At 44.6% G+C, this 15,687-nt stretch overlaps 1 protein-coding gene across 3 annotated transcripts in view; it reads right to left on the bottom strand.

Annotated features, from left to right (window-relative positions):
* The window catches only part of TTC39A (tetratricopeptide repeat domain 39A), a 150,186-nt gene that overhangs the window by 86,037 nt on the left and 48,462 nt on the right, over positions 1 to 15,687 (bottom strand). The window contains exon 1 of one of the 3 annotated variants that reach the window (XM_033915882.1): positions 1,937 to 1,984. The exons of the other annotated variants lie outside the window; for them this stretch is intronic. The gene's annotated coding sequence lies outside the window, so the exon portion shown is untranslated. Of the gene's footprint in view, positions 1 to 1,936; positions 1,985 to 15,687 lie in introns of those variants that run through there. 3 annotated transcript variants of the gene reach the window in all.

Genomic DNA, 15,687 nt, shown 5'->3' with positions numbered 1-15,687 from the left:
GGCATTGTAATCTTGAAATAGGGACTTTGGATCATCTTTTGTTTTATTGTCCCTATATTTTGGCCTTTTGGAATTCCATCTGGGATCAAGAAAATTGTTTATTGGAAAATCACGTAGCACTATCTTATGATACAATACTATTTGGAACAGCTATGAGAAAAAAAGAGTCAAATATCATCTTTTAACAATAAACTTTTATTAATCATGACTGGAGTCGCTATTCAACATATCACCAACAATTGGAAGGATTGCAGTTAACATACACTCACAATCTAATCTTATTAGCACACATTGTATGCAGATAAAATTTTAATTAACATTTATATTCTGCTTTTCTCAGAGAGGTCAAGGCAGATTTTAAAATATGCAACGTCACCTCAGTAACTGCTACAGAAAACTTCCCTTTTTTTTTTTTTTACTGTGACGAACTTGTAGTGCATTTCAGAAATTCACTGGTGTGCTACCAAACGCTATTTTTCCAGGCTTCTTTTTGTGATATTTTTCTTTTTACCTTTATTACCATGGACCCCTGATGAAGGTTGTCCGAAACAAGGACCGTGTTGGGTCCCCCGTCTGGTAAAAGGTTTTTAGTTAAGATTTATTTGTCAAAATAAAATTTGCCTGCACCGTGTACAAGTCTGCAGTTTTGGTTTGTTTGCTCTGGTCTGTTTTTTCACTGCAGACGAAGTTGGACCTCTGGTTCTTTTGTTGTTATGGTTAAGGTGACCATTTATTTTTTTCATCAAAACGGGACATCTATTAATATTCAGTCCCGTCCCCAATCCCGCCCTAGCCCCACCCCCAGCCCTGCCCTAGCCCCACCCCCAATTTCTTCCATTCATTTTCATGTACACACAATATCTTATTAATTCATAATAGTAAACATAAAATATTTTAAAAACCCACAATGCACACTGTACGCAGTGAAAATGTTAATTATCATTTACGAGTTTCAGGGTTTTTTCAAAGATTTTAAGGCAGATGACTAAAATATGCAATGTCACCTCAGTAACTATAGAAAAATAGACAAATATAGTGCAAAATATAGACAGCAGATATAAATTCTCAAAACAGACACATTTGATCACTAAATTGATAATAAAATCATTTTTCCTACCTTTGTTGTCTGGTGATTTCATGAGTGTCTGGTTGCACTTCCTTCTGACTGTGCATCCAATCTTTCTTTCTTTTGCATTCAATAATTCTTTCAGAATCCAGCCCCATCCCCTTTGGGTCCAGGTCTCGCTCTCTTTTCCCTCTGTTACCCTCCCCAGATTCAGTGTCAGTTCTCCTTTCTACCTTTGTTCCAGGTCTCCCCCTCTCTCTCCCTCTATTTGAACCTCCCATAGTCCTGCATCTGCCTCCTGTCTTTCCACTTTGGTCCAGCAGGAGAAAGCCGCAAAGCAGCCTGTTTAGCGTGCTGCGGCTGCCGACGCTACTGGAGGGAAGTTTGCTGCTCAGTCATCTCGCTGGGAGGGTTAGAAGGGTTCACTTGGGGGGGGAGAGATAGGAGGGTCAGCGGGGCCCAAGCGATGATGCTGCCGAATCAAGGCTGTGATCCCATGTCCCGTTGTCCCCACTCACAGCTTCTGGACACCCTCTCTGAAAACGGGACATTTTGGCGTCCCAAAGCTGTGAGTGGGGACAACGGGACAGGGGATCTGAAAAAGGGACTGTCCCGTTCAAAACGGGACGTATGGTCACCTTATAGAGAATGACACGGTGGCTATTACCCGCTGCTATCCCGCCAAAACGGTAACCAAAAAAAAAGGTTACTGCGAGTTCGGGGACAAGGCCATTCACCACCCCGTGGAGCGGTGAATGGTAGCACGGAGCGGTGAACAAGTAGTGAACGCGCGGTGAACGAGTGTTCGTTCCGGCAGCCCACTCTCTCCCGCCGGCCGGCCATGCATCTCCCTCCCTCCTTTTCCCTTACCTTTTCTTCTTGAAACTGGCGATTTCTATAAGGCTACGAGCTGTTTTACAGCCGGAGCCTTGAAGTCGCGTCACGTTGCCTGCTGGAAAAAGTCTCCTCTGATGCAACTTCCTGTTTCCGGTTGCATCGGAGGAGACTTTTCAAGCAGGCAACCCGACGCCAGTGGCGTACCTAGGGGGGGGGGGGGGGGGGGCGGGCCGCCCCGGGTACCAGCCCTAAGGGGGTGTTCCCGGCCTTGCCGTTCAGTCCCCCGCCACCCCCGAAGGACCGCTCGCCCCCCTGGCCTCCCCGCACCACCTATGAACAGCCGCAGCAGGATCGCGAAGTCAGCGTCAGCATCCCTGCGCTGCTTCCTACGACGCGATCCCGCCCCTCCTCTGACGTCAGAGGAGGGGCGGGACCGTGGCGCAGGAAGCAGCAGGGATCGCTGACGCTGACTTCGCGACCCTGCTGCGGCTGTTCATAGGTGGTGCGGGGAGGCCAGGGGGGCGAGCGGTCCTTCGGGGGTGGCGGGGGACTGAACGGCAAGGCCGGGAACACCCCCTTAGGGCTGGTACCCGACGCTGACTTCGCGATCCTGCTGCGGCTGTTCATAGGTGGTGCGGGGAGGCCAGGGGGGCGAGCGGTCCTTCGGGGTGGGTCGGGGCATCAGGCCTTCAGGGTGGGGCGGGCGGGCAGGCAAGCAGGCTTTCAAGGGGGAGGGGGTGACAGGCAGGCAGGCAGGCCTTCAAGGGGGGACAGGCCTTCGGGGGGGGGTGCAGACATTCAAGGGGTGCAGGCCTTCAAGGGGGGCAGGCAGGCCTTCAGGGGGGTGCAGACCTTCGGGGGGGGGGGTGTAGGCCTTTGGGGGGGTGCAGACCTTCAAGGGGGTGCAGGCCTTCAAGGGGGGAAAGGCAGGCAGGCCTTCAAGGGGGGGACAGGCCTACAAGGGGGGGGGACAGGCCTACAAGGGGGGGGACAGGCCTTCAAGGGGGGGTGCAGGCCTTCAAGGGGGGGTGCAGGCCTTCAAGGGGGGTGCAGGCCTTCAAGGGGGGAAAGGCAGGCAGGCCTTCAAGGGGGGGACAGGCCTACAAGGGGGGGGACAGGCCTACAAGGGGGGGGACAGGCCTACAAGGGGGGGGACAGGCCTTCAAGGGGGGGTGCAGGCCTTCAAGGGGGGGTGCAGGCCTTCAAGGGGGGTGCAGGCCTTCAAGGGGGAGACAGGCCTTCAAGGGGGGGAAAGGCAGGCAGGCAGGCCTTAAAGGGGGGACAGGCCTACAAGGGGGTGGGACAGGCCTTCAAGGGGGGGACAGGCCTTCGGGGGGGTGCAGACCTTCAAGGGAGTGCAGGCCTTCGGGGGGGGGGTGCAGTCCTTCAGGGGTGGGGTTTAGGCCTTCAGAGGGGGACAGACCTTCGGGTGGGAGGTAAAGTCCTTCGGGGGGTGCAGGTCTTCAGGGGTGGGGTGTAGCCCTTCGGAGGGGGGACAGACCTTCGGGGGAGGGGGGTCCTGGTGTAAAAGTACACAGAGGGAGAGAGGGAAGGGGGGGTTCAAAGATACATGCATATGCCAGACTTTGGGGGTTAGAAATAATGGGTCTAAAAACAGAGGAGTGGGAGAGAGATGGTGCATAATGGGATTTAGGGAGGGAAGGAACAGAAAGGGAGAGAACTTGGAAACAGGGGATGGTGTGGAGGGGGGATAGAGATACTGGATAGGAGGATAGTTGGGAACAGAAAGGGAGAGATGGTGGATCCTGGGGTGGTGGGGAGTTGAGAAAAGGTGAATCTGTGGATGGAGACAAAAAAAAGGAAAGATGCCAGATCTCCGGGAGAGGGAAGGGAAACGGAAGGGGAGAACAGAGATGGCAGACGGATGGTTAGCACGGAGAAAGGAGACCCTGGCAAGCAAGACAACAAGAGCCTGGGACCAACAAGATTTGAATATTGATCAGAGAACAAAAGGTAGAAAAAATAATTTTATTTTCTGTTTTGTGATTACAATATGTTAGATTTGAAAAGTGTACATGAGACAGCTTGAAATGGGAACTTTTCTATTTTTGTGAATGGCAAGGCTGAGTTCAGTTAAAATATATGCTTTATAAGAAAATATAATAATGTGTTTTATAAAGTTTATAAGCATTGCTGGCATACTCGGTGAGGTGTTCCTAGTGTTGGTGGTGGTGGTAGCATGTCAGTGTGTTGAGAGGAAGAGGTAGTCTGGGAAATTCTGCTGAGCAAACTCTGGGCCCATTTCCACCCCCAGTTAGTCCACTCCACTCAACTGGTTCACACACTGAGTGGGTCTTTGGGTGTTATTTCTGGGTAGTTGTTTTAGAATCTCTTCCAGTGGTTTGTCAGTATCTCCTTCTGGTCCAAGGAAGGAAACTTTGTCAACCTTAGCATTGACCTTCAGAATATGTTTGTAACAGCGCTGCTTGTGTGGCATTAGGCTATGTAGTGATCGAAAGAAAAAAACAGACCTTTGCACATTTTTGCACTATATGGTGGGTGTATGAGGAGATTCATTTCCTGCACAGTTAAGTCCATTTTTTCTACTGAATAATAGTATAGGTACAATGAAAGTAAATAGCAAAAATGTTTGAGTAGATAATTAAGGAAATCTTTTTCATATTGCTTGCTTATGGACTGGGAAAAAAGACTGTTAAAGCAAATGTCTCCAGAACTGCTTTAATGGAAAAATGTGATTTTTTTTTTTTAAGTACTTTGTGAAATTTATTGTTGTTGTGAAATTTATTGTTATACTTTGTTTAAACTTAAAAAGCGGTGTCATTAACAGTGAATCTAATCGAAAAATCGATTCAACAGGGTGAATCGGATCGAATGAAATATTTTTCTCTGAATCGGGCAGCACTATTGGCTACCATGAGAATGGGCTACTGGGCATGATGGACCATTGGTGTGACCCAGTTAGGCTATTCTTATGTTATGTTCTCATCTGTAGGGGCCTTTGTTTTCACTTCTTATTTTAATGTATTTTTTTCCTGGGAACTTATCAGTGTTTTTTTATAATGGGAACAAAAATGGAAGAGAATTAATGTGTGTGGAATGGGGGGGGGGTAACTAATTTCTTCAGCTAAATAATTCAATCCACTTCAAACAGACATAGGAGAACTCACGCACCATTCACACACCCTCCAACCAAAAACGTCAAAAGAAAAAAACTGTTCGACAACCTCCTAGCCATTCGAGCTGCAACACTTGACCCCCAACTCTACAACCTATTGACCTCGACCACAAACTACAAAACCTTAAAAAAAGAAATAAAAACCCTTCTATTAAAAAAACACATAAAACCAAACTAACATAATCAGAACTGTCCCAAGCATCACCTGCAACTACTCCATATGTACTTCTGATGTCATGACAATTCAGACATAATTTATGTTATGTTATGTTTGGAATAATGGTTACATAAATGAGGTTCAATAAAAGAAAATTTTCTGTGGGAGCATTTGTTGGAACTTCTGTTATCCTGATTTCTTCTATCTGTGGGCTTTCTTTAGCTAACCTACTTATCTGGGGCTTTCCACTTCTGCAGCTGCCCTTTTCACGGTCCACTTTGCGCTTGCACTCTCTGGGGAGGGGGGGTTGGGTCTGGGCTTGGTGGGGTAGGTGTGTCTGGTAGTTTTGTCTGGGTGGTGGCTGGGTGTTTCTTGGGTGCTTGTTGTGCGGATTGGTGTGTCTGGTGAGCGGTCTGGGTGTTGTTGCTTGTGGGGGTTTTTTTCATTATAAAATATGGCTGAGGGTCTAGTCCGGCTTATTATTCTTGTGGGTTCTGGGGTGGGATTTGTTTGCTTGCCCCAAGTTTTGGCCTTTTGTTGTGTATTGCTATGCCTCTCATTGGCAATTTTCTCTTGGGAGAGGCTTGTTCATGCTTGTTGTTGCTGTTACTCTCATTCTGTGTTCTTTTTGATAATGTATAAGTTTCTGTACAGACCATGGTTGCTTGTCTGGACCTTTTGCCATTCTCAATAAAAATACTTTGGAAAAAAAAAAAAAAAAAAAAGAAAATTTTCACTGCCTGTTTCTATTCTGACCATTTATTCCATTTCATGGTTATTGCAAAAAAAAAAAAAAAAAAAATTTTACATGAGGGGGGGGGGGGGGGGTGTCAAAAAATGATGGGCCCCGGGTGCCACATACCCTAGGTACGCCACTGCCCGACGCGACGTCAAGGCTCCGGCTGTAATACAGCTCGTAGCCTTATAGAACTTGCCAGTTTCAAGAAGAAAGGGTAAGGGAAAAGGAGGGAGGGAGGGAAATGCACAGCTGGCCAGCGGGAGGGAGCTGCTGGACCGTGTGAAGGGTGCTGGGGGTGGGGGGGATGGAGAGGAGAAGACGCTGAAGACGAGGACGGGGCAGGGGCCGGGAAAGAGACAGCGGGGACGGTGAAGGGGACGGCAGAGACGGGGACGGGGCGGTGCAGAGGATGGTGGTCCGGGGACGGGACGGTGACGGGGACAGAATTTTTCCCCGTGTCATTCTCTATCACCTTAGTTATGGTATGATGTGTTATTTCAGTTAATCCCAGTTATTACAGTACTACTTATCATTTCTAGATGTCTTCCATGCTGTCCACTAAGCAGAAACACACACGAGGCAGTCCCGGCAGAATTAACCAGAGGAAATATTACTTCAGTCAATGTTTAATTAATCTCTGGAATTTATTGCCAGCGAACATTGTCGAAGCAGTTAGCTTTCCCCACATTCTCTGGCAGCGAATTCCAGGGTTTAATTACATGTTGACTGAAGAAATATTTTCTCTAGTTTTGTTTTAAATTTCCTACCTTGTAGCTTCATTGCATGCCCCCTAGTCCTAGTATTTGGGGAAAGAGTAAACAAGTAATTCATGTCTACCTGTTCCACTCCACTCAGTATTTTATAGACCTCAAATCATATCTTTTTTTAAATTTATTTATTCAATTTTCTATACCGTTTCTCCCAGGGGAGCTCAGAATGATTTACATGAATTTATTCAGGTACTCAAGCATTTTTCCCTGGCTCCCAATCTATCTAATGTACCTGGGGCAATGGGGGGATTAAGTGACTTGCCCAGGGTCACAAGGAGCAGCGTGGGTTTGAACCCACAACCTCAGGGTGCTGAGGCTGTAGCTTTAACCACTGCACCACTCTAGAAATCAAAGTGTAGTAATAGTGAGCCAAGTATAGGACAATCAAGCCATTGTGACATCACTGATGAGGTTGGCTCTTTGGCATTGGTGGAATGAGGCATTGTGATGTCACAATACCAGCTCTGGTTATCAGAGGCTGAAACTTTTCACACTATTTCAATTTTCTATACTGTTCTCCCAGGGGAGCTCAGAACAGGGTGCATGAATGTATTCAGGCACTCAAGCATTTTTCCCTGTCTATCCTGGTGGACTCACAATCTATCTAATGTACCTGGGGCAATGGGGGATTAAGGGACTTGGCCAGGGTCACAAGGAGCAGCGTGGGTTTAAACCCACAGTGGGGCAATGGGGGGGATTAAGTGACTTGTCCAGGGTCACAAGGAGAAGCATGGGGTTGAACCCACAACCTGAGGGTGCTGAGGCTGTAGCTTTAACCACTGCACTACTCTAGAAATCAAAGTGTAGTAATAGTGAGCCAAGTATAGGTCAATCAAGCCATTGTGACATCACTGATGAGGTTGGCTCTTAGGCATTGGTGGAATGAGGCATTATGACATCACAATACCAGCTCTGGTTATCAGAGGCTGAAACTTTTCACACTATTTATTTACTCAATTTTCTATACCAGTGGTTCCCAACCCTGTCCTGGAGGACCCCCCCTGGCCAATCGGGTTTTCGGGCTAGCCTTAATGAATATGCATGAAAGAGATTTGCAACAGATGCAAATCTGCTCCATTCATTAGGGCTAGCCTGAAAAGCCGATTGGCCTGGGAACCACTGGCATAGACAATTGAATAATTAAATTAAATAAATGAACACTGCACAAAGGACTTATTCTGCAGTTCTGAGAAGAAACATCATTTCTGACACTGCTAGATTTTTTTTTTTTCTCTTCTCACCCTCACACATTTTGAACGTGAATAACGATCTTGTCCAAGCAATTCGGTTACAACCATATGAAATGCTCTCTGTCAATATTCAAGTTTTATTCAAATTTGTTATACCGCCTTCAGTAACTTCATCGTAGCGCTATTACTTCATTCTCAGCTTAGCGCCAAGACAAACTTCTCTACAGTCACCACCTTCAAGCGTTTAGCATCTCAGGCACCACAGCCCAATTGGATTGTCCAAAAGAAAGGCCGGACCCATGAGGAAGATGTGTTCACCGAAACACGGACGGTGCCGGGTCCCCCTTTCTTTGGAAACAAGGTGTCTTTTTCTTTTAAAACAGCCTTCGTTTGTCAAAATAAAGAGCCTGCATCAAGTCACATTTCTTCTGCAGTTTTCCTTTGGTTTTCTGTATTTATTTCTAACAAACATTTCTTTATCAGGTTAACTTCTGACCAATTAAATATTACGTTGCACATTTTTCAGTAACGCCGTACTTCCTCCGGTGTTGAAATCTTGTGTCACCAGGAGATGTAAACAAGCCACCTGTGCTGCTCACCACCTACCAGCAAGACAGTAGAAGAACCTGGCAGGAAAAGTGGATTTTCTCGTCTTGGCCACTCCTCCATTTGATACTGGCTTGTACAAAATAGCACAGCCTGAATTACAGAAAGACCAGCTCCTATTTTCAGGACAGATATTCTCTATTTTGTTTTTTCACTAATGCCCCCCCCCCCCAAATAAATAAACAACCCACATTAAAACTCAGTTTTAATGAAATGACCCTCGGTCACTGCATCACAATGTGAGCATTAGGGTACAGATGCTTATCACCGTTTCCTAGAGTATCTGGAAAGTGTTTGCTAAAGGAGCAGGTCGGTGCAACTCCCAGGAATATCTATGGCGGAAGCTATTTGCCAATGCCCCATTTAAAAAAAAAAATAAAATAAAATAAAAGTTACACCCAGCGTGTCACAGTTGTCATCCAGTGACTTTCTCCGTTTCCACAGCTTTTAATACTTGAACCTGAAGTTGCCGTCTCACTCAGGCCTAGTGTCATAGCAAGCGTAGGAGGAACCAGGGATGGTGGTGCCCACCCCCCCCCCGCTCCTGCCACAGCCCCTGCTCCTTCCCTGTCCCCCCCACCACACTCGCGACCTCCCTTCCCCCCGTACCTCTTTAAATGTTCACCAGCGCGAGCAGCTTCTCCAGCCTGCTGATCGTGCCAGGGTTGGTTTTCCCTCTGTCGTCACTTCCTGGCCCTGTGACCCGGAAGTAATGTCTGAGGGGGATCCGGGCCGGCGCAAGCAGCAGGATGGAGAAGTTGCTCGCGCTGGCGAAGGTTTAAAGAAGTACGGGGAGGGAGAAGGAAGAGTGCGAGTGTGGCATGGGGGGTGGAGAGATGCTGGCGCCCCCACCAAGACAGCACCTGGGGCTGTTCGTTCCCTCCACCTTATTATATCATGGCCCAAACCTCATTTTGTCCCATTGAATACCTGGGAGATGTAGTTTTGATTTGCCTAAGAAAAGCAAACCCATCTTTTAAGCTTACAATAAGGCAACGCCAGGACTGAATGAGGCCTGGAGGCACTAAAGTCACCGAGCTCTAATGATCATCGCTAAATCAATGGAACCGGTTTAGCGTCAGCGTTATTTAACCAACTGAATTACTCAATTGCTCACCATGTGCTTCTCTGTGGGTCCCTTGCAGCCTCTGACTCTACTATGCAAATGACTTCATTAGTATTACAATGAAGTCATTAATATTAAAACCAGCCCACCGATCGATGCCCTAACATTGCTTTACTATGCACAAAAAATAGCAATTGTCTAACCATCAGCAAAAGCCCGAGTACACAAATGCCCTTTGAGTTGTATTCTAAATTTCACTTCAGGCAAAGCATTCCAAAGGACGGCCCCCTCAATTTAGAAAATGCATGAGCAATAAGTATCCAATCGCACGTGTCAAAAGGATGGAACCTCAAGCAGCAGTTTGTCCTCAGATTGCAAAGACCTATAAAGTCTGTAGATTTTGAAACAATTGGCCAGGGTCAATGAAACATTACCATTAGAGAATGACGCGGGAACAAATTTTTCCCCGTCCCCGTGGGAACTCATTTTCCTGTCCCGTCCCCGCGGGTTCTCTTCCTGTCCCTGCCCCGTTTCTACAAGCTCCGTCCTCATCTGCACAAGCCTCAAACACTTTCAAATCCTAAGTAGCAACATTCTAGAGCTCAGATTGTGATGTCATAATTCCTCATTCCACCAATGCCTAAGCTCCGTCCTCATCTGCACAAGCCTCAAACACTTTCAAATCCTAAGTATCAACATTCTAGAGCTCAGATTGTGATGTCATAATGCCTCATTCCACCAATGCCTAAGCTCCGTCCTCAACTACACAAGCTTCAACACTAAGGGAATAGACTTAGTAGAGAAAGACAGACTGTTCACCCTCTCCAAGGTAGGGAGAATGAGAGGACACTCTCTAAAGTTGAAAGGGGATAATTTCGTATAAACGTAAGGAAGTTTTTCTTCACCCAGAGAGTGGTAGAAAACTGGAATGCTCTTCCGGAGTCTGTTATAGGGGAAAACACCCTCCAAGGTTTCAAGAAAGACAAAGTTGGACAGATCATACTAAACTGGTAAGACTGCACTCATTTGGAGCACTTGTCTTGACCTAGGGGCCGCCGCGTGAGTGGACTGCTGGGCATGATGAATCACTGGTCTGACCCAGCAGCAGCAATTCTTATGTTCATATAAGAGAACCTAAATAGTGTAGTGAATGAGCAGGATCTATTAAATAAGGCCATAAGAATTGCCGCTGCTGGGTCAGACCAGTGGTCCATCATACCCAGCAGTCTGCTCACGCGGCGGTTCTCTGGTCAAAGACCAGCACCCTAACTGAGACTAGACCTACCGCGCACGTTCTTGTTCAGCAGGAACTTGTCTAACTTCATCTTGAATCCCTGGAGGGTGTTTTCCCCTATAACAGCCTCCGGAAGAGCGTTCCAGTTTTCCACCACTCTCTGGGTGAAGAAGAACTTCCTTACGTTTGTACGGAATCTATCCCCTTTCAACTTTAGAGAGTGCCCTCTCGTTCTCCCTACCTTGGAGAGGGTGAACAACCTGTCCTTATCTACTAAGTCTATTCCCTTCATTATCTTGAATGTTTTGATCATGTCCCTTCTCAGTCTCCTCTTTTCAAGGGAGAAGAGGCCCAGTTTCTCTAATCTCTCGCTGTACGGCAACTCCTCCAGCCCTTGTCTAAGTTCGTCTTGAATCCCTATAACAGCCTCCGGAAGAGCGTTCCAGTTTTCCACCACTCTCTGGGTGAAGAAGAACTTCCTTACGTTTGTACGGAATCTATCCCCTTTCAACTTTAGAGAGTGCCCTCTCGTTCTCTCTACCTTGGAGAGGGTGAACAACCTGTCTTTATCTACTAAGTCTATTCCCTTCATTATCTTTAATGTTTCGATCATGGTTGAATCTGTTGCAGTAACAGTAAGAAAAATCTTCATAGATTCTGCATCATAGACTCTGCAATCCGATTAATTTTTAATCTGAAAAAAAATCAGCTCATATCATACCTTATTACCAAAGACTACATTGGTTACCAGTCGAAGCCAGAGTCAGATTTCAGTTTGGTTGTATATGCTAAAAAGTCTTATATGGTTTAGTACCTGATTATCTTGCGGATCATTTTTTATTCATTAATTCACAATGCCCAAGACATAATTAAAATTTGCTTGCTTTTCCATGGGTAAAGGGTCGTTTATACAAGAGCTATTTTCAATGACTCTTATCTTTTCAGGCAGCTTCTTGTGAGAAAGAGTTTGTTAATGTGTTAGTTAGTTCTGTCTCTTACCAGCAGTTCAGGAAATTATTGAAAATCTACTTATTTAAGAAATGTTTGTAGTTTCTAGGTCATTTGTTTTTATTGTCACTGTGTCAATTTTATTTTTTTATATTTATATACCACTTATAAGCTAAGTGGTTTACATTCAGGTACTCAAACATTTGTCCCTATCTGTCCTGGTGGGCTCTCACTCTATCTAATGTACCTGGGGCAACGGGGATTAAGTGACTTGCCCAGGGTCACAAGGAGCAGTGTGGGATTTGAACCCACAACCTCAAAGAACTCCTAAGGTAGTACGGTCTACAAATACATTTTTATGTTCATGTTATGTAAGATGTTTGAGCAGCTGGGCATGTGATGGAAGGATGTCGTAGATGGAAGGAGTTTGATCAGCAGACAAGACTCTGGTTGCCATATCAAAGGCAAACAAGACACAAATGATGCCATTTAATAGTTGTTCATTCAAATCCAAAAACAGCTTCTGCAGGGTTAAAAAAAAAAAAAAAAAAAAAAAATTGTCTAAAACAGACATGGGCAACTCCGGTCCTTGAGGACCGGAATTCAATCGGGTTTTCAAGATTTCCCCAGTGAATATGCATAAAGTCTAAGCTTGGGGTTTTCTTCCACTTAGTTAAATAATTGCCTATTAGATAACTCAAATTCTTAAAACCAGCTATTAAATATTTCATACAAACAAGTATTATCTGAATCAATTATTATCTCCCACAGTTCATTTCATTACAGTACTTTTGCAACTTAACAATACTTAATTTATGAATAAATATAAGATTAATTTAATCAGTGAACCTAATTCCCATCACTCACACTCACACTCACTTCCCAACTTTCACACACATACTACAGTTATTGTAATTACTTTTATCCAAAACTGGATCTTAGTTAGTTCATCTAGTCCAGGGGATCTCAAAGTCCCTCCTTGAGGGCCGCAATCCAGTCAGGTTTTCAGGATTTCCCCAATGAATATGCATTGAAAGCAGTGCATGCAAATAGATCTCATGCATGTTCATTGGGGAAATCCTGAAAACCCGACTGGAATACGGCTCTCGAGGACTGGAGTTCCCTACCCCTGGTTCTAGCACATGAAAATCAGTTTCTTAAACACAACCAGCAGACCTCTCTGTCATCATGATGGTCTTGTTCTTCAATTCATAAAGCATGTGTGTGAAAGTTGGGAAGTGAGTGTGAGTGATGGGGATAATTATTCCGATATTTATTAATAAATTAAGTAATGGTAAGTTAACACTAAAACTGAATAAGATAAGATTAAAACTGAATTGATTCAGATAATACTTGTTTGTATTAAATATTTAATAGCTGGTTTTAAGAATTTGAGTTCCAATGAATATGCATGAGGTCTATTTGCATGCACTGCTTTCAATGCATATTCATTGGGGAAATCCTGAAACCCTGATGTTTTAAAAGTTTTTCCATAGTGATACTAGTCTCAAGTTTTTAGAGAATGACATGGGGACTAAGATTGTCCCTGTCCCCATCCCACCCTGTCCCTGTGGGCTCTGTCCCCATCCTGCGGTTAACCACGGGAACCCATCCCCGTGTCATTCTCTACTTCAGACATCATGAAATGGATATATAAATTCTGATTTGAAAGTCCTTTCTTTAAAGCTGCTTCATATCTCCTAGTGAAGACTTCTGGTGCAATATTGTCTAAGGGAGCAGGCATTTCCTTGTTACATTCCTCCATCAGTTCCACTATATTTTCCCTTCTCTAAATAGCAGGTGTAAATCCTAACATCAAACCTTTGTGATCCAATTGTTCCCTTTGATTATTAACTTCTTTTCAGGGAGCACCTTCTGACTCACACCCTAATCTTGTAGAACAAGGGAGTGAGCTGGCCAAGATACTGCAATCCCAACCTGGCTTGAACAAAATTCAAATGCAGCATGTTTCCTGCCACCTGAGTTGAGAAAATTGTTGATTGAAAGCTTCTATTCCGCTACTATTGACTGGAGAATCAGTTCAGAGCGGTTTACATGGAAAATGACAACCTGAGCCAATCCTAATACATGACCACATCTTTCATCCTACTATCGACAACAAAGGGAATTACTTGTATTTGGATTTCACTCATGTCTTTTCAGTAGTAATTCACAGGGAGTTCCATTCTGGTACAATGGGTATTTTGCTATCCCCACAAAGCTAACAATCTGGATCGGTGGCATGGAATGCTGCTACTCTTTGGGATTCCATATGGAATCTTGATATTCTTTGGGGATTCCGCGTGGAATGTCGCTACTATTTGGGGTTCCGGAATCTTGATATTCTGGAATGTTGCTCCTATTTGGGGTTCCGGAATCTTGATATTCTATGGGGATTCCGCGTGGAATGTCGCTACTATTTGGGGTTCCGGAATCTTGATATTCTGGAATGTTGCTCCTATTTGGGGTTCCGGAATCTTGATACTCTTTGAGATTCTGGAATGTTGCTCCTATTTGGGGTTCCGGAATCTTAATACTCTTTGAGATTCTGGAATGTTGCTACTATTTGGGGTTTTGCCAGGTACTTGTGAATTGGATTGGTCTCCATGAAGACGGGATACTGGGCTAGATGGACCATTGGTCTGACCCAGTAAGACTATTCTTATGTTCTCCAATAGTACTAAATCCGGAAAGGTTAAAGATACTTCAGTCATTAGGCTCGGTCTGTCGTCTACTAGCTCTTTTGTATGGAATATTAGTAATACCCCTTAATTCATTGTCTTCTGTATTTTAACTAATGAACACAGTTCCTTGTACATGATGCATAGAGAGGCAACATCTTTGCAGTCTCTTTCTTGTGAAAAGATTTACTTTTCGAGGTACCTGATCATTGCAATCCATAGGCATCTCACTAAGGGGAGGCATGGCGTGATTCTAGCTCTGTACGCAGAAAAAAAAAGCATTTAATAGAGTAGAAAAGAAGTCTGGATAGGCTTCCAAAAAGTTCTATAGGCAATTTACAGCAATCTGAGGACCTATATATGAATAAATGGAGTCTTTTTAAGCAGGGGAACCCTTTAGGTCTTCCCATTATCGCCTCCACAGGTAATGTGCCTTAATAAGAATATCAGAGGGTGTGGGAGAGCAGGAGGGTTATGAAATACACATTACGCTGACAGATTCATAATTGCTCTGGACCACTGCAGTCAGCTCTGAGCACCATCCATGGTACCCTCAATAATTTTGAAAAGTTGGCTTCTATGCTCTGGGTCCTACACAGATCAGCGAGGAATAGCCAAGTCTTCAGGTGTAAAATGAATGATTTTGAAATCCCTTATCTTGACAATAAATATCCTAAAAGCTCCGGAGGAGGAAATACAGAATGCTTTCCTTTCCAGTGGTGTTACTAGGAGATGGCGTCTTTAGGGATTGACATTCCTGCCTAGATTGGACAGATTTATTTATTTATTTATTTATTTATTTTATTTATTTATTTAGATTTTTATCCCGTCCTCCCAGTAGCTCAGAACGGTCTACAAGTGAACATACACAATGGAGAGTAATTTGACATATAAGAAGTACAACAGGTTTAAATGTTTGGACTATAAGAATGTGATGTAATTTAAATAAAGGGAGAATAAGCAAATTAAGAGTAGACTTTACATATAAGTAGTTTAGTTTAAGAACAGTTCTATGAGTTTAGATACAGTTTGTCAGTGTAAGGACTAGGAGAGGACTATATTGAAATTTAGGGAGAAGATAGGCAGGGGAGAGATGAGAGAGGGGGTTTAAGGGGGGGAGAGACAGAGGGTGATCTTTAGTTGAAGAGGAGGGTCTTTATCAATTTGCGGAATGTTAATAATGAGTTCTGTTGTCTGAGTTGAGGGGGGAGTTGGTTCCAGAGGTGTGGAATGAAG

Source organism: Geotrypetes seraphini, chromosome 12 (assembly GCF_902459505.1).
Source record: "Geotrypetes seraphini chromosome 12, aGeoSer1.1, whole genome shotgun sequence".
Classification (NCBI taxonomy): Eukaryota; Metazoa; Chordata; class Amphibia; order Gymnophiona; family Dermophiidae; genus Geotrypetes; species Geotrypetes seraphini.
This window is presented reverse-complemented; position numbering and strand designations above follow the sequence as displayed.